This window comes from Apodemus sylvaticus, chromosome 8, assembly GCF_947179515.1.
Source record: "Apodemus sylvaticus chromosome 8, mApoSyl1.1, whole genome shotgun sequence".
NCBI lineage: Eukaryota > Metazoa > Chordata > Mammalia > Rodentia > Muridae > Apodemus > Apodemus sylvaticus.
The window spans coordinates 870,580-892,025 of record NC_067479.1 but is presented as its reverse complement, the minus strand read 5'-3'; the positions used below and the strand labels follow the sequence as shown (position 1 = coordinate 892,025).

The 21,446-nt window shown below is 36.6% G+C and overlaps 1 protein-coding gene and 1 non-coding gene across 2 annotated transcripts in view; both read left to right on the top strand.

Moving 5' to 3' along the window:
* Positions 1-21,446, top strand: part of Itgbl1 (integrin subunit beta like 1) — a 303,574-nt gene that overhangs the window by 257,432 nt on the left and 24,696 nt on the right. The gene's annotated exons all lie outside the window — the stretch shown is intronic.
* On the top strand, positions 3,706-3,834 carry LOC127691760 (small nucleolar RNA SNORA17). Its single transcript, XR_007979353.1, has one exon. It is a non-coding gene; the product is annotated as a small nucleolar RNA SNORA17 (small nucleolar RNA).

Here is a 21,446-nt window from a genome sequence, read left to right as displayed (position 1 = left end):
CTATTAAAAAATGGGGTACAGAGTTAAACAAAGAATTCTCACCTGAAGAACTTCGGATGGTGGAGAAGCATCTTAAAAAATGCTCAACTTCATTAGTCATTAGGGAAATGCAAATCAAAACAACCCTGAGATTTCACCTTACACCAGTCAGAATGGCTAAGATTAAAAATTCAGGAGACAGCAGGTTTTGGAGAGGGTGTGGAGAAAGAGGAACACTCCTCCACTGCTGGTGGGGTTGCAAATTGGTACAACCACTCTGGAAATCAATTTGGCAGTTCCTCCAAAAACTGGGCACCTCTCTTCCAGAAGATCCTGCTATACCACTCCTGGGCATATACCCAGAGGATTCCCCACCATGTAATAAGGATACATGCTCTACTATGTTCATAGCAGCCCTATTTATAATTGCCAGATGCTGGAAAGAACCCAGGTATCCCTCAACAGAAGAGTGGATGCAAAAAATGTGGTATATCTACACAATGGAGTACTATTCAGCCATTAGAAACAATGAATTCATGAAATTCTTAGGCAAATGGATGGAGCTAGAGAACATCATACTAAGTGAGGTAACCCAGACTCAAAAGGTGAATCGTGGTATGCACTCACTAATAAGTGTATATTAACCTAGAAAATTGGAATACCCAAAACATAATCCACACATCAAATGAGGTACAAGAAGAAAGGAAGAGTGGCCCCTTGTTCTGGAAAGACTCAGTGAAGCAGTATTCGGCAAAACCAGAACAGGGAAGTGGGAAGGGGTGGGTTGGAGGACAGGGGGAGAGAAGGGGTCTTGCGGGACTTTCGGGGAGTCGGAGACTAGAAAAGGGGAAATCATTTGAAATGTAAATAAAATTATATCGAATAAAAAAAAAGAAAAAAAGAAAAATAATAAAATAAAATAAAAAAAAAGAAATGTTCAACATCATTAATCATTAGGGAAATGTAAATCAAAGCAACTCTGAGATTTCACCTCACACCGTCAGAATGGCTAAGGTCAAAAACTCACGAGACAGCAGGTGTTGGCGAGGATGTGGAGAAAGAGGAACACTTCTCCACTGCTGGTGGGATTGCAAGATGGTCCAACCACTTTGGAAATCAGTCTGGCAGTTCCTCAGAAAACTGGGCATGTCACTTCCTGAGGACCCTGTTATAGCACTCCTGGGCATATATCCAGAGGATTCTTCAGCATGCAATAAGGACACACGCTCAACTATGTTCATAGCAGCCCTATTTGTAGTAGCCAGAAGGTGGAAAGAACCTAGGTGTCCTTCAACATAGGAATGGATACAAAAAATGTGGTATATTTACACAATGGAGTACTATTCAGCCATTAGAAACAATGAATTCATGAAATTCTTAGACAAATGGAAAACATCATACTAAGTGAGGTAACCCAGTCTCAAAAGATAAATCATGGTATGCACTCACTGATAAGTGGATATTAGCCTAGAAACTTTGAATACCCAGGACATAATCCACAAATTAAATGATGTCCAAAAAGAATGGAGGAGTGGCCCCTGGTTCTGGAAAGACTTACTGCAAGAGTATAGGGGTATTCCAGAACAGGGAAGTGAGAAGGGGTGGATAGAAGAATAGGAGGATGGAAGAGGGCTTATGGGACTTGTGGGGAGTGGGGCCCCAGAAAGGGGGAAATCATTTGCAATGTAAATAAAAATAAATAAATAAATAAAATAAAAAAAACAATTAAACATGCCCACTTTTTGATGTATACAGCAAGTATACATCAGTACAGCAAGAAATACAATATTGTGTATTTCCTGATACAATGCCTAAAGAAAATGAATTCAGAAAAAATCATAGATAAATCCTGTATTCTTATTTTGTTTGCTGAGATTTCTCTTCACTCTAAGATAATTAAGTGGTGGAAACTGAGTGTGTATGATGAAGGTGAACAGAGTTGACTCCATAGTGGCCTCCAATGTCCATAAGGTTGAAGTGTCACCTTGGCATGGACCCTCTACTGTTTCTTTGTATCTACCACAGTATAAACCATTGACAGTCATGAAAAAAATACTTTGTAGGGTACTGCACTAGGTTCTCTGCTTTATATCTCTTTACTGAGTTTCTCCATGAAGAAAGATCTAGGGGAATACCCTTAAAAGTATAATTGATTTATGCAATATTTAATTTCAAATAATTCTTAATATGAAGATATCTAAAGCTTATATGGAAGATATACATTAAGGATTGTTCCAGAACATTAACAAGTAACTAACTCAAGTGAAAATTTAATTTATTTAAAAATTTATAAGTATGGTTGTAGGCGTTTGCTTGTTTGTTTGAGAAGAGGTAGGCTTGCATAAAACTAGTCATCCTGCTGCCTTGGACTCAAGCATGGTCAATTTAGAGTTTTACATATTAATTAGATGAATAACTTTTATGATAGCTTAGTGTAGTAAAGATTCACCATGAAGAACACACTGTAGTTTGTTGTATTATTTGTGTCAGTGTGAACCAAATATCCATAAAAATTTATACTATGTGAACCAGTATATTAATTTCTTTTAACTAGTCAAATATTAAAATGTAAAAATACCTAGTTTTTCCTTTTCAGTTCTAATGTGGAAACATTATTGGATATCAAATAAAGCTGGATGCTGAGCTACCCTAAAATGAAACAAAATATTCCAGTGATCAGTGAAAGATATAAGCAACACTCATGCTCTAAAATGGTGTGTTTTCAGTCCAGCCAGTTCATATAGCTTCTCTCCATGTTTCCAGATCCCCTAGTGGAATTAGCACCCTCTTACTCTGTACAAAGTAAGAGTCAGCAAGGGAATAGCTGGATTTACTACCAGTACTTGAGGTACCATGTCCATTGAGACAGGATGTGTAGGAAAGAGTCAAATATCCAAAGGTACCATATTATGAGGAGCAAAAAAGACTTGTCACAAAAGAAGTAACTAGGGATGGAGAGATAGCTCAGGGTTTAAGAGCACTGACTGCTTTTCCAGCACTCCTGAGTTCAATTCCCAGCAACCACTTGGTGGTTCACAACCATTTGTAATGGAACATAATACACTCTTCAAGTGTGTGTCTGAAAACAGCTGCAGTGAACTCATATAAATAAAAAAAAATCTATTAAGAAAAAGAAGTAACTAACATGCTTATTATAACATCAGGTAATCTGGTCAGCTTGGAAGCCAAAATTGATTGTCAAATTTGAATTTGAAGAAACATGGATCCCACTGTCAAAGAAGTCAAAGATAAGTTGCTATTTAGAGACAGCTCAATCCTAATGAAGAAAGCAGTCTGACCTTAGTCACTTACTTGTTGATATCAGACAGGGGATCTTGACTTACATTCAGTGTTTACCATACACTGGTATCAATTACTGCAAGAGAATCATTGAACCATCCAGAGTCTTTGCAGTATCCTAACTTCAATAACAGTAAATACAAGTTTAATAAACAAACAAGGCAAAAAACTGCTAAGACTGTTAAGATGTTAGAAACAGATACATGTGTTTCTGAAATGTAATTATCATGTGTGCATAATTAATATTTGAACAAACAGTCAGCTTTAGAATTTCAATAGACATTTAGAATCAAGGTGAATAGGATGAGATTTGGAGTAAGAACTCAAGAGTTAGATTTTAAAGCAGATTGATCATATGGGAAGAAAATCATTAAAACTATAGACATATTTAATGATAAATATAAAAAGCTTTCTTACAAGAAATGAAGTTGCCCTAGAAGTGTTGCAAGTGTGGCTGTTTTGTCACATGTACATCAGAAGGTGACACAGAGAAAGGCTATGTCTATATTTAGTGTTAAGATCTGTGAACATCTCAATGATTAGTAGTCTACCACTCTATGAAAAAAGTGAGCTCAAGACAATCAGACCTATGTCATGGGCCCAGCCAGGGAACTAGCAATCTGGTGCTTTGTATGCTTAAGAGGCAGGCCATACCCAAGATGACCCCTGCCCAGTGCTATAATGCATGAGCAGGGCATAGCTCACTTGAGCTCACTCCTGGTATATACCCAGACACTCAGAGATCCTGGGTACCATTAAGAAGAGCAAGTTCATGGATAAAAAATGGCAGAGAAACAGAAGGATATATGCACATTGAAGATAGGCAGAACTAGATATTTGAGGGTATTGAGGACTATCTTGATGTGAGTAGCTGGTAATGCCATCTGGGACCATGGTAAGGTCATGGCCTGTGCTGAGATGTGGGGCCACATCTGGGTCTGTGGCCCTTCAGTGGCAGAGGTGTATAACCCACCAAAGGTCAGGCAGATGTTTTTGGACTGCGCTGCGACTTGGAGTCCTATGGATGTCTGAGGGTGGTACAGAAGTGGCCCCATACCTCAAGTAGACATCATGGGACAGCCAGCTCTGGAGTAATGAGAGCAGGAGAGCTAACTTAACCAGCTTTAGTACTCCAGAAAGCAGTCTTGCACATTTCAGGAGTTGTGAGTGAACTGGCCCCTAGAGTATGAGTGTGAGAGAGCTGGCACTGGCACTTGTCTTCTGTGTCTATTTTAAATATGTGTGCCTTTAGATAAACATATTAGAAATGAGACAGTTATCTAAAATTTAAAGACTTTAACATGAAACATGACTAAAATTATGACCTACATATATTCCTCTTAAAAAGATTGATAATTTCCATTTTAGAATATTGTTAGCTTGGGAACATCTGCTTACTTCTCTTGTTTAGAGGTTTTTAATTTTTATTGAAATTCAAATCTGAAAAAATGTTTCTCTAATACCTATTTTCAATGTGAACTAGGAGACAATTCAGAACTCCAGTAGGTATTTTTGTTTCATTTAAAGGAAGAGCTCATTAAAGTACTAGAATCAGAATCTTGTTTTGGTACTTGCATATGCAAGAAATTATATTAAATATTTACTTTAGTATTCTTGATTATTTTTTCTCAATTAGACTATGGGATTCATATAAGCAAAGCAATCTTGGTTACCTTTAGAATTAGAAAGATTTTTTTAAAATTATTTTCAAGGTTGTAGCCTTGTGGTTGATATTTCTCATGGGCATTTGCACTTGTTTAGACACAGTCTTTTTTCAGTCAAATGAGGTAATGTCTGATCTCCTGCCCACCTTTGCCACAACCTCATTGCAGATCTTTGCCTCTCAGTCTCCTGGCTCTAAGAACATCACAGTTTGTCCTACAGGTTAACCTTTGTACTGCACCTCCTGTGAGGTTTCATCTCTCCAGTCTCCAAATTGTTTCCAAGATAATCTTGGCAAAAACTCAAATTCAATTTTATAACTTTTCAACTTAAGGTTTATGAAGGTTTAGAAATGATTATATATTCTGATCATCTGCCACACCCACTTTAATCAACTCATTGAGAGATATTTGTTTCAGGAAACTAAAAACTTGTTAACCAGATTTCTATTCTACACTTTGATTTCACGCTTATCAAATTGTTCCATACCAGGAAGGATGATTTGTTTGCTCTGCCCAGTGTAGTGTCTGTTTCCCCAGAAAGAGTAAGAGTAAGAATGACAATGCTATTGGAAGGAAATTATATGGTTTTGTTTTGTTTTGTTAATTGCATGACCTGTGATTGGCAAAGTTTACCATGTAACAAGTTTCTCATTCGATCATCAAGTGCCCAAATGTTTTATGGTTAAAATAAATGTACCTAGAGCCTCAAACCACTTTTCATGTTTTATTAGATATATACCAATTATATTTGATGTGTCTAAAATTTAAATATGTGTAACATGGGGTACAAAGAGTCCATTTATAGTTACACATTAAACAATCAAAAGATCTTAAAGGCTAAGGCCAAGAAGTAGAGAGAGATGAGTTCAGACCTTGATCTTAGACCTACAAAATAGGGTCTAGAATAACAATTTTTATTTTATTTTCTAAATTAAAGGTTACTAGGAGTTTTAAAGTGATGGGGGAGGGATGGTAGACTATTTTTGTTTCATTTGAAAGGTCACAGGCTATCCTAGTGTGTGATGCAAAAGTGTAAAATACGCCAGAGCAGGAATGTAATGAAGGTCTGGGAAGGAGGCCATAGATGGGGAGTTGTTCAAATGCTATAATTTTTTTTTCTTGTGATATAATTTGCTAAAAGTTTGGTTTGGTAATCAGAGTCAAAGAAAAGAATAGAGGTAACTTGTTATGAGTTATTAGGTTTGAATGAGTATATATATATATGAAGGGCTTTGAAGGCCAATTTAAATGGTAGAGTGAGTGAGTATATGCTATTAAGGTTTAGTTCTTTGTGACACAATTGGTAAGACAACTTATGCACAAGTGTGAAAGAGAGTTTCAGACAGATAGGAAGTCCTGAGATTTGATGAGACCAAAGACTGTTTAAAGTTGTAAGTAAACTTTGGTAAAAGGCAATAATTTGAAAGGACTAAGGAAACCAGGAGGAAAAGGTTGGGAGGGTTCTGCAGAGCAATTAGATTGGATTTAGAACGAGAAACAAAGCAAGGCTCAGAGAAAAGGGTATGGTTAAATGTGAACTGTTGAACAAAGATTTCACTTTAAAAATGTCACATAGTGCTCCAGGGATTATGGAAGCATGATGCAGAAAGTAGAATACATATAAATTTTCCTTCATGTCATATGATCTTTGCAGTTGGATTTCTGCAAATGATTTTAGAGAAAACCATACATCAATAGTGGGCTTGTTCAAAAGCAAAAGAATCAGGGTTCTTGGCAAAGAGGAGAAATTACACCAAGATTCCCTTGCATGTGAAATGCCAGCATACTGCTGCTGTATTCCAGCTGTGCTAATAACATAAAATAGATGTTTTCTTTCTCTTATCTGTTTTCTTGTGTGGGAGGAGTAGACAAAATGCAAAAAGCAGTTGCTAGACATACCATGAAAAATACAGCAAAAATCTAGGTGGTAGGCAAGTTAAATTTAGTCAAATTAATGCACTAATAATTTTTCCTCAGGAGATGCAAATTCCTGTTGTAATTTTTTCTCACATATGTAAGCACAGTGTTAATACAGTAAAACCAGAAGACTAGAAACCAAGAGCCAGTTGGCATAAACAGAAAGATGTATTGATAACTTTTATATACTCCTTCTCTCTCATTATTAATATTTTTATGGCTGTAAACCCACAGTCTATTTCTCTTACTATGAAGTCCATATTGGATTTTACATTTTTAGCAACACTTAAAGCAGTAGTATATTATCAAGCAAAAATAACCAACCAAACAACAACCATAGCAATTACAAAAAAGATGGCATGCTATTGAGATGAGGACACATTGGGAACTGTGTCAGTTATTTATTTTGTTGTTGTTGTTATTGTGATAAACACCATGACACATGGAAAATGGTATATATTTTGAAATGAGGCTCCAGAGGAACTTTCCATAATGATGGGGGAGGTATGGCAACAGGAAGAAGAGAGAGTGAACAGGAAGTTGGACATGACCATAAACACTCTGCCACCCCTGGTGGCATACTTCCTCTAGCAAGGCTGCACTTTGGTGGTAGTTATGGAACTATCAAGGTTCTATAACTTCTTAAACTGCCACCAAATGGAGACTCGGCATTCATATCCTAGAGATGATATGCTTGATGATACATGTGAATAAACCAGTATTCTTTCTTCACTGGGGAAGAAAGTCAAGCATTAAGTAAACTGATGTGTACTTGAAATTCTGTTGGTAGCCAGGGCTCAGATGTATGCTGCAGAATTTGGGCTGGCACTAGAATTACTTGATCCTTTTAAGAAACTGCCATATTTGAAGATAAATTCAAGCCACTAGTTGGTTATTGAGAGGAATAGTTGAAGAATTGATTAAAATTGATCTTCAGAATATTCCTCACTAAAACAGTTTTCACAAGTTTAGGTAAATTGATTTTGCATTATTTACTAATAATTGTGTATGTAGCTCTAAATAAAAAGACAAGAAAGAAAATTAACACATTAAGAATATTTTTCTCTGAAATTTAATTTACTTGTGAGAATATTCTGCCTTTGATTATCGTATTTTTTACAATTTACAGTGATATTTTATTGTTTATATATTGAGTTAATAATTTGTGAACTGAACTGTCATTTATATATGCTGAGAGAGGGAAAATCAGTTTTCTCCTATGATGTGACATTGGATTTAACAAATACTCTCAGGCAGGCTTCATGTTCAGGAGTAGTTGACCAACACTTTTTTTTTTTGCTTATTTACCTGATTGTTTTTTTGAGTTTGCATTTGTGTATATGTGTGTGTATGTGTGTGTAAGAATAGTAGTAGTAGTAGTAGTAGTCGTCGTCGTCGTCGTCATAGTAGTAGTAGTAGTAGTAGAAGGAACTTTTTAAGAATAGAATAAAATAGTTTATTACTGGTATAATCAATCATTGACTTCAAGGTACAAGTTGGAAGTCTAGATTAATATGTATAGTGGAAATGGGTGAGTTGATGAGCAGGGGGAAGGGATAGGGTGTTTTCAGGGGAAACCAAAAAGGGGATAACATTTGAAATTTAAATAAAGAAAATATCTAAAAAGGAGTATATAATAAATATTTTATAGATTATCCAAAGTCAGGCCAGCCAGCATGTGTGTAACATACCTGTAATCCCAACCCTGGGAAAGCTGATACAAGAGGGGTGTCACAAATATGAGGCAAGCCTGGGCTACAGAGTAACACCCTCTCTCAAGAAAATGAGTAAATGAGACAGCAAACCAACAGTTAAAAAGAAAAAGGAGGAGGAGAAGGGAGAGAAGGGAGAGAAGGGGAAGGAAGAGGAAGAGGAGGAGGAGGAGGAGGAGGAGGAGGAGGAGGAGGAGGAGGAGGAGGAGGAGGAGGAGGAGGAGGAGAAGGAGGAGAAGTCAAGCCAACCACTAGAAGGTACCTGAAGGGTCCAGGAAGCATGGATGACGCTGGTGTTAGCGCAAGCCACAGGCTCTGCTGAGCTGACTTTCAAAACCCTTCCCTTATTGAGATGCATTCTTGAGTGAACCTTACTTGGAAGCTTTTTTCCCCAAGTATTCAGCTATCTGGGTGGCAGATGAAAAGACAGAAGAAAAATAATGTGGAGATTGGAACACCCTTAGGAGGTTGCTCCACACATCTGCATAGGAGCACCAGCATCAGGTTCTAGTCAAGCAGAAATCCCAGCCGCTTGAGTTCAGAATCTGGCAACCATTCATCTCCTCTAGTCTGTTAGCTGCTTAGGGGCAAGCACTTGGTTCTTTATCTCGTCTTAGCAAAATCAGTATCTGGAGCACGAAGGACGGGCACTCAGTTGTTTCTTACTGGATAAAGAAAACTGGCCCTGCCTTGCCTACCCAGCTATTCTGTTAAGGTGCAGCAAATAGAGTATATAGTAGCTTAAAGCAACAGTCTGGGTGCTAGAAACAACTCAGTAGTTAAGAGCACTGGTTGCCTGGGTGTGGTGGTCCACACCTTAAATCCTAGCACTTGGGGAAACAGGCAGCTTCTGAGTTTGAGGCCAGCATGGTCTGTAAAGAGAATTCCAAGAAAGTCAGGGATACACAGAAAACCCCAAACAAACAAACAAACAAATAAACCAAAATAAGCATATTGGTGGCTCTTCTAGAGGACCCAGGTTTAGGGTTCTATCCCAGGCATCCACATAGTGGCTCACAATTATCTACAACTCCAGTTCCACATCATCCAACACCCTCTTCTGGCCCCTGTGATCACCAAAAAAATAAAAAATAAAAAATAAATAAATATTTTATATTAAATGAACTTTGAAACAATAGAACACATTTCAGAACTGTTGATACTTCATAGACTAGAGCATTACCAAATTTCTATCTTAAGTATCACAATGATAACTACATATCACTAAAGTGGTGATTAAGTACAGATAGAAAAAGCACTTATTAGAGGGGGTTAAAATGTTTAATCTGAAAGGACAAAGAAATTTGATGAGATAGGTTTCACATGAACATGTGCATGTGCACATTTCACCTATTTGGACCTCTAGGTAAGAGGGCAAAAATAGACTAAACATAGCCCTGCCTCTTTAAACACTTACTGGGTAAATTAAGGCAATCTATGCTCACTTGCTTCAGGGTGCCCCAACAGCAGAATGGTTAATATTTGGGCCTGACAGTTACCTCTGAAAGAACTCCCCTTTTCTTTGTAGAATGTTGAGTGACAGTTACCTATTGCATGGAGGTAGCATGTCTCTCCCATTGTTGTATCTAACAGTGTCTCAAGTTATTGATGAAGATCCTGAGGCAGTGAGGCTTTTCTTCAAGCCAGAAAAACTGCTCTGCCTTTAAAGAAGAGAAACATTTTAAGGGAAGATTACCATCTGAAGGCCCAATGAATGATTGTTTCTTATACTATTTCTGAGAGCCAATGAGAGAGACAGAGACAGAGACAGAGACAGGGAGACAGAGACAGACACAGAGATACAGAGACAGAGACACAGAGAGACAGAGACAGAGAGACAGATACACACAGAGAGAGACAGAAAGAGAAGGCTTAAAATAAAACCAACAGATTCTTACTTGTTATACACGACAAAGTTATTTGTTTATAAAGAATGCATAAAATGGTATAAACAGCATTAACCAGAGAAATTTGACAATATTAGTCAATACTCTGTGTAAACATGGAGTACTGAACGATTGCTGTTTCTGCTGACTTTGACTCTTAGTGATTTGTTTCCTTTGCATGCCTTTGTTAATCTTTTACTCTTATCTGATGAGTAGAGTATGATTAATGATTTCTACTAAATGCTAAATATTCTTGAGGCTCAGAATCAGTCTCTATTAGGCAATGATAACACTTAATTTTGAGAACAAAATTGTTGGTCTTAGGCCCCTTTCTCCTGGGTTACTCATATAGACAATGACTGAAGCACCTGTGCAGGCTTTTACCTTCTGTGCAATCTTTTTTCTATTCTTTTCTTTTCTTTTCTTTTCTTTTCTTTTCTCTTCTCTTCTCTTCTCTTCTCTTCTCTTCTCTTCTCTTCTCTTCTCTTCTCTTTTCCTTTCCTTTCCTTTCCTTTCCTTTCCTTTCCTTTCCTCTTTTCTTCTCTTCTCCTCTTCTCTTTTCTTTTTAAATTGGATATTTTATTTATTTACATTTCAAATGTTATCCCCTTTCCCAGTTTCCCCTCTGCAAACCCCTATGCTCTCCCCCCTTACCCTGTTTCTATGAGGTTGCTCTCCTACCCACCCACCCACTCCTGCCTTACCAACATAGCATTCCCCTATACTGGAGCATCAAGTCTTACAGGACCAGGGCCTCCCCTCCCATTGATGCCAAATAAAGCCCCTTCAGATCCTTCAGTCCTTCCTCTGACTCCTCCATTGGGGTTCCTGTGTTTAGTCAGATGATTGGCTATGAGTATCCACATCTGTACTGATCAGGATCTGGCATAGACTCTCTGGAGACAACTATATCAGGCTCCTGACAGCAAGTACTCCTCATAGAAACAGGGTAAGGGGGGAGAGCATAGGGGTTTGCAGAGGGGAAACTGGGAAAGGGGATAACATTTGAAATGTAAATACACAATAGTTTGCTGTCTACATGTGGGATGGATCCCCATGTGGGGCAGTCTCTGGATTGCCTTTCTTTCAGTCTCTGCTCCACTCTATGTCCCTGCATTTCCTTTAGACATGAACAATTCTGGGTTGAAATTTTGGAGAAGGGTGGGTAGTCCCATTCCTCAACCAGGGAACCATGCCTAACCTCTGGATATGGTCTCAACAGGATCTCCCTCCCATTGTGAGGTATTTCAGCTAATGTCATCCCTGTGGGGTCCTGGAAGGCTCTTACTTTTCTAGCATCTGAGACTTTCTGGTTGCTACTCCAGTTCCCCACCCCCAATTACTACATATCTCTGTTCAATTTCCTAATGCTCTGTACATCTCCTCCATATCCTCCCACACCTGACTCTACTCCTCCTTTTCCCCTTCCCTACTTGTCTTCCTCCTAAGTTACCCCCACTTTCTACTTCCCTTGATTATTTTGTTTCTCCTTCTGAGTAGGACAGAAGCATCCAATCTTTGGTCTTCCTTCCTCTTAAGCTTCATGTGGTCCGTGAGTTGTATCATGGGTATTCCATTCTCTTTGCCTAATTTCCACTTGTCAGTGAGTCCATACCATGTGTATTCATTCTTTTGTGACTAAGTTACCTCACTTAGGATGATATTTTCTAGATCCATCCATTTGCCTGCGAATTTTATAAAGTCATTGTAATTAATAGCTAAGTAGTATTCCGTTGTATCAATGTACCACCTTTTTTGTAGCCATTCCTCTGGTGAGGGATATCTGGTTTCTTTCGAACTTCTGACTATTATAAATATGGCTGCTGTGAACATGGAGGAGCAGGTGTCCTTGTTATACATTGGAGCATCTTCTGGGTACATGCCCAGGAGTGGTATAGCTGGGTTCCAGGTAGTACTATGTCCAGTTTTCTGAGGAATTGCCAGACTGGTTGCCAGAGTGATGGTATCAGCTTGCAATTCCACCAACAGTGGAGGAGTGTTCCTCTTTCTCCACATCCTCCCCACCATCTGCTGTCTCCTGAGATTTTGATCTTAGCCATTCTGACTCGTGTGAGATAGAATCTCAGGTTGTTTTGATTTGTATTTTCCCAATGACTAAGAATGTTGAACATTTCTTTAGGTGCTTCTTGGCCATTGGAGTTTCCTCATTTGAGAATTCTCTGTTTAGATCTGTTCTCCATTTTTAATAGGGCTATATGGACAACCTTTCCAAAAGTTTGTTGTATCTCTCTTGTTTCATCTCAGATCTTTTGCATCTGTGCATTCTAAAGAATTGCATTACTTTCTATGAGAAAGTAATTGAAGTATTGAAGGCATTTTAGATATAGCATATTATTTGAGTTTTGAGTTGCTAGAAGCTAAAGCATAAATATTCCATATTTTGTTGTAATATATCTTTATGTTATTTTTAAATGACAGTTATTAAAAACTTCATATATAAAGTTACATCTCTATTTGGCATTGTGGCTAAGGATTTGGATGTTGAGTCAGAAGGAAGTTCAACGTCGTTATATAGTCAACAACATTTAAAACAACAAAAAAGTCATATTCCTGAAGAAAAAAATAAATTGAAATGGAAGATAAATAGGAAATTTAGAATATATTATGTTTAGAATGTTTATTAATTAGTGTTTCCATAAAGCAGTTGTTGTTTTATAAGAGAAAGAAATGAATCTGAAAATTAAATTTCCCACTGGAGTTATTACAGTAACTCATTACTAGCATGTTATGGGTGAGCAATACATTCTGGGATTTTCAGGCAATCAGATGAGTTTAAACTGAAGATGATTCAAAACAAAAGTAATCAGGTTTTATACAACACTGCTTTGTGTGATAAAGAGTCATCATTGTGCAAAGCATATGGGCATTTTAGCCTTTCTTTGTTCTCTTTTAATATATTTATTTTATTTTCTAAATTCTTTTACAGGGTGATGTTAGTGTCATTATTTAGAGTGAATGATCTATTCATTTTGATAAGCATCAGGTGAAAGCAACTCTTTTTACCCGGGAATTATTGTCATTATTTCTTTTTGACTTCCTGTCACTTCAAAGAATATGTTGCACTTCAAACAATGGCCTGGGAACTCTGGAGAAACCTTGTTTCCATGTAATTTGCTCTGGTTTCCCTTGTTTTTATTTTATTTTCTGATATTAAATACTGTGGGTTTTTTTGTTTTAGAAGATGTGAATGATACACACAGTACAGTTAATCTCCAAATATAATGGGACTCTAAATTCTCTTTCACTTCAAGAAAATGGCCATGCACTTTCTTTGGTAGGGGAAACATGAGAACTTACCTGAGATAGTGCAATGTCTGTCTCAGCCAACATACCAAAACTGTTTCCCATCTGAAGACCTGAATACAAATCAACTATGATAAGCTCAATTTAAGCATGTGAGGTTCCTGACATTTACAAGATCCTGGGCTTAAGGTGTGATTGATGACATTTTTTAAAGAATAAGAACAAATCCAAAACCAGCCTCCATCTTGGATAGTATATGAAGGGTAATTTCTCACAATGGGTCATTAAGTACCTAGTTATGTTATAAACCTGAGTGAAATGAATAATTGCAATTATGTTCATAATGCTTTTTAGATAGTAGATAAATTATGTACAAATTTTAATTTTGTATTTTTAAGTTGTGATTTTTTTCAATCTTAAAATGTGAGCTGAAGAAGTTATTGAGTGGTTAAGAGCACCTGCTCTTCCAGAGGTCTCAACTTCAGTTCCCAACAATGATGTCATATATATCATGTAGCCCACGAACTTTTGTAACTCCAGTCGCACATGCTAATACCTCTCTGTAGTCACACATACCTACACATAATTAAAAATTGGAAACAAATCTTTTAAAATAATTAATTCCAAAATCCAGACTACTTAAGAATAATACAAAGATTTTTTTTTTCATTTTCACTGAACATTTTTTTATGTGTATGTATGTGTTTGTATCTGTTTGGATATATGCTATATGTGTGTAAATGCCCACAGAGGCTAGAAGTGGGCATTGGATCGCCTGAAACTGAAATTACAGGTGCTTGTGGGCTGTCTGACCTAGGTGCTGGGTCCCCTTAAGTGCTAAGCTGTCTCCCTCAGACGACATAAAGCTTTTTGACATGAATTGGTCATGAAGAGTCCTGCGCTTTCTAAACTTGTTTATGTGTTCACATGTGTTCTTCTGCATGTGGACACTTTCACATGCTCAATGTTCTTTTTGGTTTTATGATATGGGGACTTGACACTGGTAGACCCTAAAACAAAGCATAAGATCATTAGAACCTGCTGCTTTATGATGTCTCATCTGTTACAAACAAGCTTGCTAGTCACTCCTGAGTTTAAAAGTTTACACTTGCTCTGAATATTGTCACCTGAGACTACAGAGATGGGCATTAATGGATGATACATTCACTCACACTTTTTAATTTTTTGTCAAATCACAAATTGAAAGTGACTCTGACTTAAGTTTGCTCCACTTCTTTGAACAAATAAATTTATTTGCAAGAAGCATATGTCTGTCATTCCCACTGTTACAGCATCCCCCATTAGGCAGCAGCATTCATTCCTTGTACGCTGCTCTTGGTATTCATCCCATAGACAGTACTTATGGTAATCTACAGTTGCACATGATCTTTATAGAATCTGTTGTGTCACAAAATACAATTATTCCAAGGCCTCATATGTGCAGATACTTCAAACCTTAATCTTGTAAAGAATCATTCTCCAAGAGCCCATACCAACTAAGTAGGAGAATTTGTACTGTTCACTGATGCAGGCCAGAACTTGCATGTGACAATTTGCCTCCTCTGACTCAAGTCTTCTACAACAATCAGGTGAGTCATGATTTGTTGTTGTTGTTAATTTGTGTATTTTTCATTTCTGTGATTTTGGTGACCAGCAAAGGGTCACCAAAATCACAGATTTTGCAATCTAATACACCTCCAGCCTGTCCATTCTTTAGTATGAAAAATTGTCAGATATGACACATGAACCAACTATGTGTGTTCTAGAGATTTACAGAACTGAGCAATATTATTAGGATCAGAAACATGTCACTTGGTTACATATCACATCCTCCATCAGCTGGCACTGATATTCACCACCTCTTACATGAATACCCATCTTCCAGGCAGCTGGTTTATTATGTGAAGATTCTCACCTTACCTAAATTATACCACTGCCTTGTCTCCTGGCCAAGTGTCTTCTGTCCTTCAGTGAGCAGAACACAGAATACACCTTCTGGACAATGACAGTTCCTGTTTTAATTTTATGGGTTGCTTCATGGTGAGTTACACTTCATGATTAAACTCCACATTTCCTGATTTAATCATTCCTGACATTTTAACCTTGCACCTGCAAGTTTTGAGGTACCTTTGTGTGAGTGAGATATTTCTTCCTAATATCTAACGTTTTAGTCAGAAAAATGAGCCTTGAATAATATTTTGTTATTTTTAGAAACCATATAAGTTTGGAGTAATGAGATAGCCTCCTTTGGAGGGCTAGATGATTGCCCCTGTGATGTTTTTCTTGCTGCCTAAAAAAAATTCAACATGAATAAAGCCTATTACTCCCTTTTGGTTTTCAGTTTTAGAGAGTATAGGGAAGACACAGAAAATCCTATTATTACAACATTTATTAAGATGTCTAATTTCTTCACATGACTCCATGGCAACTTCATTATCTTTTCCTAAAGGTGCATGTCCAAATAGAAGGACTGCCATTGTTTATACTTTAAAATCAGGAGTAATTTCCTTGGGTAAAATTTGATGTGTGATATGAATGTGGGTGGTAGTCAAAAGTTTTTTTTTTTTCTGCTTGTTTTGTAATGAAAGACCAAATTACTATTTCACCTTCAAATTTCTGAGGCAAGGCTACTTCATTCCCCCAGAAAAAAATATTTGTACTTATATGAAATGGTACAGAATATTATAGTTCTCAGATGCTTAATTTCTTCACATTGAAATTTCAAGGGAACTTAGGATGTATTTGGCACTTTTTTCGAGTGCAATCAGGTTGCTATGGTAAACCTATTATTTTAGGCAAAGCAGGACTATGCTAGTAATGTGCTAATCTTTTTTCTGTTTTATGTGAGCCTCTAATTACTCTCCAACTATTGACCATGTACTGTAAGCATGGTTTACACCATTTTATAAATGGAGAAAATACGGTCATAGACAGTGTGCTTGCTGTTACCATTCTAGCAGGTACAGTCAGCATAAAGGACCTCTTCTTATATAATCTCATTCTAGATCAGGAAGCACAAATTTTGGGTTGTTTGATTGAAAAATGAAATGAGGAAAGAAGTGCACAAATTATATCAAATGAAGTATGTGCCCCCAACATGTTTTATTATTAAAAGTATATGCAATGATAATGGTACTGGAATATAATGATAGTGTGTAATGACTATAGAACATCTATTGGGCACAGATCCTTGAAAATGTCCTTTGTACCTTTGTATCCATTACTGTTGGAGACCAAACTGTGGAAAAACAGACCGACAACAGCTCTCACCTTGAGATTCCACTGACCTTTAGGTTTCCAGCTGAACCACCCCCTTCTTCACACAAAACTGATCAACTGGTTCTCATCCTGGCTGAATACCTGGGGTTGTTCATTCCAGAAAAGCTGCTGGAAACCACAGCCAGCATCCGTCCTGGATGACCTTTCCTCCTTCTGTATCCTCCTCAGCCCCTCCCGACTTCCTCTTACGGTGGGTTCAAAACCAGGCGTTTTGCGTTTCATTAAAGAAGCTTTGACAAGACCCCTTTTGCTTGGCCTCGCTCCCTTTTCCCGCCCGTTTCTCTCTTTCAGGCTTGGGTTCCCCTAGGCTCCCCGAATAACTAGGTCCTGCGGGTTGGGACACATTATACCTTTTAGCTTTCACAGTAATTCTGGGAAATGTGCTCATTTTGAAAATGGTGATCAATGAGGTTTAACTCTTCAAAATAATCATTTTACTGATAGATATGTCAAGGTCAAAATCCAGCCCTATTTAAAATTAAAAGTGAAACTGTTGGGGGAATCACAAGTACCTGTAAACTCCAGATGCAAAAGATGCAATGGGCTTTTATGATTTCTACAATCATGGGCACATATATTTAATATTTAATTTAATATAATTTAATATAAATATATATATATATAAATTCTAAATGATTTTAGTTAAAGGTTATATACATAATCTATCATCTTTCTCTATCTCAATCTTCCTCTATCATCTATCTATCTATCTATCTATCTATCTATCTATCATCTATCATCTATTTACGCCTATCTCTACATCTATTGATATTTAGTATATTTTTAATTGTGTCCCTTCCTAACACTTGACTTAAAATTGTAAAGCTCAACCCTGCGTTAAAAGAAACTTTTGCTAACCCTGTAGAGTATGCCTACTCATAAGTATTACCTTTATTCCGTGATTATTAATGGTATTTAAACAACCTTCTTAATATTGTGTCTTCAATAACTGTCAGATTAGTTGATATTCTCGTTGCCTGTTATGCTAACAACAGAGTTGTAATGGCATGAATACTGATATTTAAGAGTGTTGAGTCTTGTTGAGCCAATCCTTGAACAAGGCCGTGTGTTCTCTCTGTCATACTGTCTTAAGGAAGATAATGCTAATCACACAAAAACCATGTGAAATGAGGAGTAGAAATTGTATGTGTGTTTGGATGCACAAGTGTGTGGGTGCTGGGGAGAATCACTAACAGAGCAATGAAGAGAACAGAAAATCAAAAGGAATTGCAGGGGAGGAAGAGGCAAAAGAAGAAAGGATAAGGGACTATAGGCTGAGAAACAAAATTTTCTTTCATAATTTTGCAATCAGCTTTATGCAAGTTTTAGACTTCTAACTTCTGAGGTGAACTTTTCAAGAGCAATACTTCCAGACAGCTCTCCATTTTTAGCAATGGGAAATATTTATGCTCAATGCCCCCCCCCCATTTTTCTCACCTGTCATCATTTAGTTTGATCTTATATGTATGTTCATGAAATCATGTATATATACATATTTATGGTATACTTGAAGGTTACCTAACAGGATGCTAATTTAGTGTGTGCTTCATTTATACAACTTTCTTCCTATGTTATGGTTTGCTTTAAATAAAGTAGTGGCATTTGAAAATCCAATTTGTCCATACTTCCCTTTAGCTTTCTAGTGTGGAAATCTATACATGCCATGTTTGGAATAGCCTTCTCTATCTAATGTTTAGGCAAATTCCATCGTACTTTTCTCTCAATATTTTGTGATTCAAATTTTAAATGATGAATCCACTGGATTAATTGATTTTAGTTAAAGGTTTTTCAATAAAGGAACTAAACATTTTAAAAGATGAATTAGGCTAAAATAAACTTTTTAAATTTACCTATTAAAGACTGGAGATATGGATCCTTGGTTAAAAGCATTTGCTAATTTTGCAGAGGATCTGGGTTAGGTTCTGACCACCCACATGGCAGATCAAAAACCATTTGCATACTTAGTTGTAGACGAACTGATGCTCTCTTCTAGCCTCCAAGTGGAATTCTACCAAGTCCATGTGTTTTAAACATACACAAATATAGTCAAACAGTCTTACTCTTAAAATAAAGTAATTATTTTTTCATGTATAAATGGAATATCAATCTCATAAGATATATGATATTTACTTAAGGGACTGTGAATTAGTTTAATTGCACACTAAAGTCTGGAAATAAAATAATGCCTCCATACTATTGAGACCTTTCCCTCTGCTCCTCAGCAACATGCTTCCTCCTCTGAGAAGATGTCATTTCTTTTACAGTAATCACATGTGCTTTCATTCAGGTTTTTCTCCTAAGTCTGTTTAAGTACTGCAATAGTTAGATTTGCTTGTTTGGGAAGGACAGTATCAAAGTGTGTTATTTTATAGGTGACTTCTTGTTTTAAAGATTCTTATGTTACCTTATGCTAGTTATGATGTTTACCTCTTGTCCCTGCAAAGGATACAAGGTATGAGGTTCTCAGCACTCACACCAGGCAACTACTGTTTATAACTCCAGCTACTGCATACTCTGATCCCTCTGGTCTCCAGGGACACTTGCATTTGTGTGTGTGTGTGTGTGTGTGTGTGTGTGGTGTGCATGTGCATGTACACATAAAGACTTGCACACACACAAGTATATTTTGAAAACTAAAATAAAAAGATAAGGTTCATATATTGCATCTTTCAGTATTTTGTTTTAATTTCTCTGTAGTATTGTATTTAATGTGCATAAATAGTCTATAGTTATGGAATGTTTGGGCTATTTCTCCTTTGATATCATAATGGAGAGTGTTCTGAAATATCTCCTGGTACAAAGGTGTGTATTTTTCACCAGCAATCAAATTACTGGTTTCTAAAATCATCAAATGAACTCTACTTAATATTTTCAAACCACCACAATATTCCACCAGCATCCTCTGTACAAGACTTTGATTTTTAAATTGGTTGTTGTAATTTGTTTATAAGTTCTTGTTAACCTGGCCAGTCTGTGGTAGAACATCATTGAAGTCCAGTTTAAGTAAGGGGAGGTTCTTTTCATGTATTTATTGTACATGCCAACTTCCCACTTGCAAAAGTGCTTTTTCAGCGTAGTTGTCCACAAGTTCAATGATTGTATGTGTGAGGTATCATTTTAGAATCCTTTCTGTGTTGGGGCATCGAGACAGTTGTCTGATTTGTGGTTTTGTTGTTATCTCTCATTCTGGGGTTCTCATTTGCTCTACCAAAATTTTAGTGAATCTAAGGCTCCTAATCAATTTGTTAATATTTTCTTTTATAGCCATTTACCCACACACTATGTATCTGGAAGATTATCTTTCCTTTATGCTCCACAGTGCCATTTCATTCTACTAGAATGTCCAATATTCTAGACTTTGCCTCTTTATTTTTTGTGCTGCTTCTGTTGGTCTCCTCTTTCTTTCAAATGCAACTTCCTTTAAACAAGCCATAGCATCTTAGAAAAAATTTTACTGCTTTCTTGTGCAAAAGTGTTCTTATTGCTATTACTTCTCATTAATAAAAGCATCTTGGTCAACAATATGTACAGAAGGCCTGGCGAAATTTGTTCATGACTAAATCAAAAGAATAAGTCAACTGTGGGGTAACTGAAATCGTCAAAAGCATTTAATATTGTATTATTCCTTTACTTTTAAAATATTACTTAATTATTTAGTTTTTAAGCTAATATATGCAATTTATTTTATGAATGCTTGGTGTTAGTAACTTATATAGTCTGTTCATAATCAAAATTATTTTAGTAGTGTTTTGCATGTTTTATATTTCTGCCTTTACCATCCTATGAAGCAATGCTATTTGTTTTGGTCTGTATGTGTTTGTGTGTGTGTGTGTGTGTGTGTGTGTGTGTATTACTTACGTATTTTTTTCTTTCACACCATGAATTTGAGCAGAACTGATGTGATGTGTATTTTTCTAATAGTCTTAGACGTCTTCAAATTTAATTGATAGCATTAAGCAAGTATTAGCATTAAGGTAATGTATTTTATTTATTAGCTTTCCTCTTTTGTTTCTTAATTTTCCAATATTAATAGTTTATTTACTACAATAGGGGGATATTGTATTCAAATTATATCTCATTTGATAATGTGAGAATTATCATAAGAATCCTATATGGTTCTTATAGGAGACTACTCTATTTACTCTTTTCATAAGATGCACACATGCACACAGTTATCTATTTTGTTTCATAGGCCACCTGAATGTTTACTTGAGAATAAATTTGTGTTTAAACAAATCTATCACATTTCAAATTGCATCACATTAATTGAGCCTATTCATGGAAATTCCTTCCTTGCAATTCTGTAATTAAATATGTCCTTTACAAAATGATAAACTCTTAGCGTCTTCAAGACGACTCTGTGCATTAATACAGTTTAAGTTTGCTCATTTTGTGTTAATAATATTGTATATAGGACAATTTCCATTATGATAGATTTGGTTACC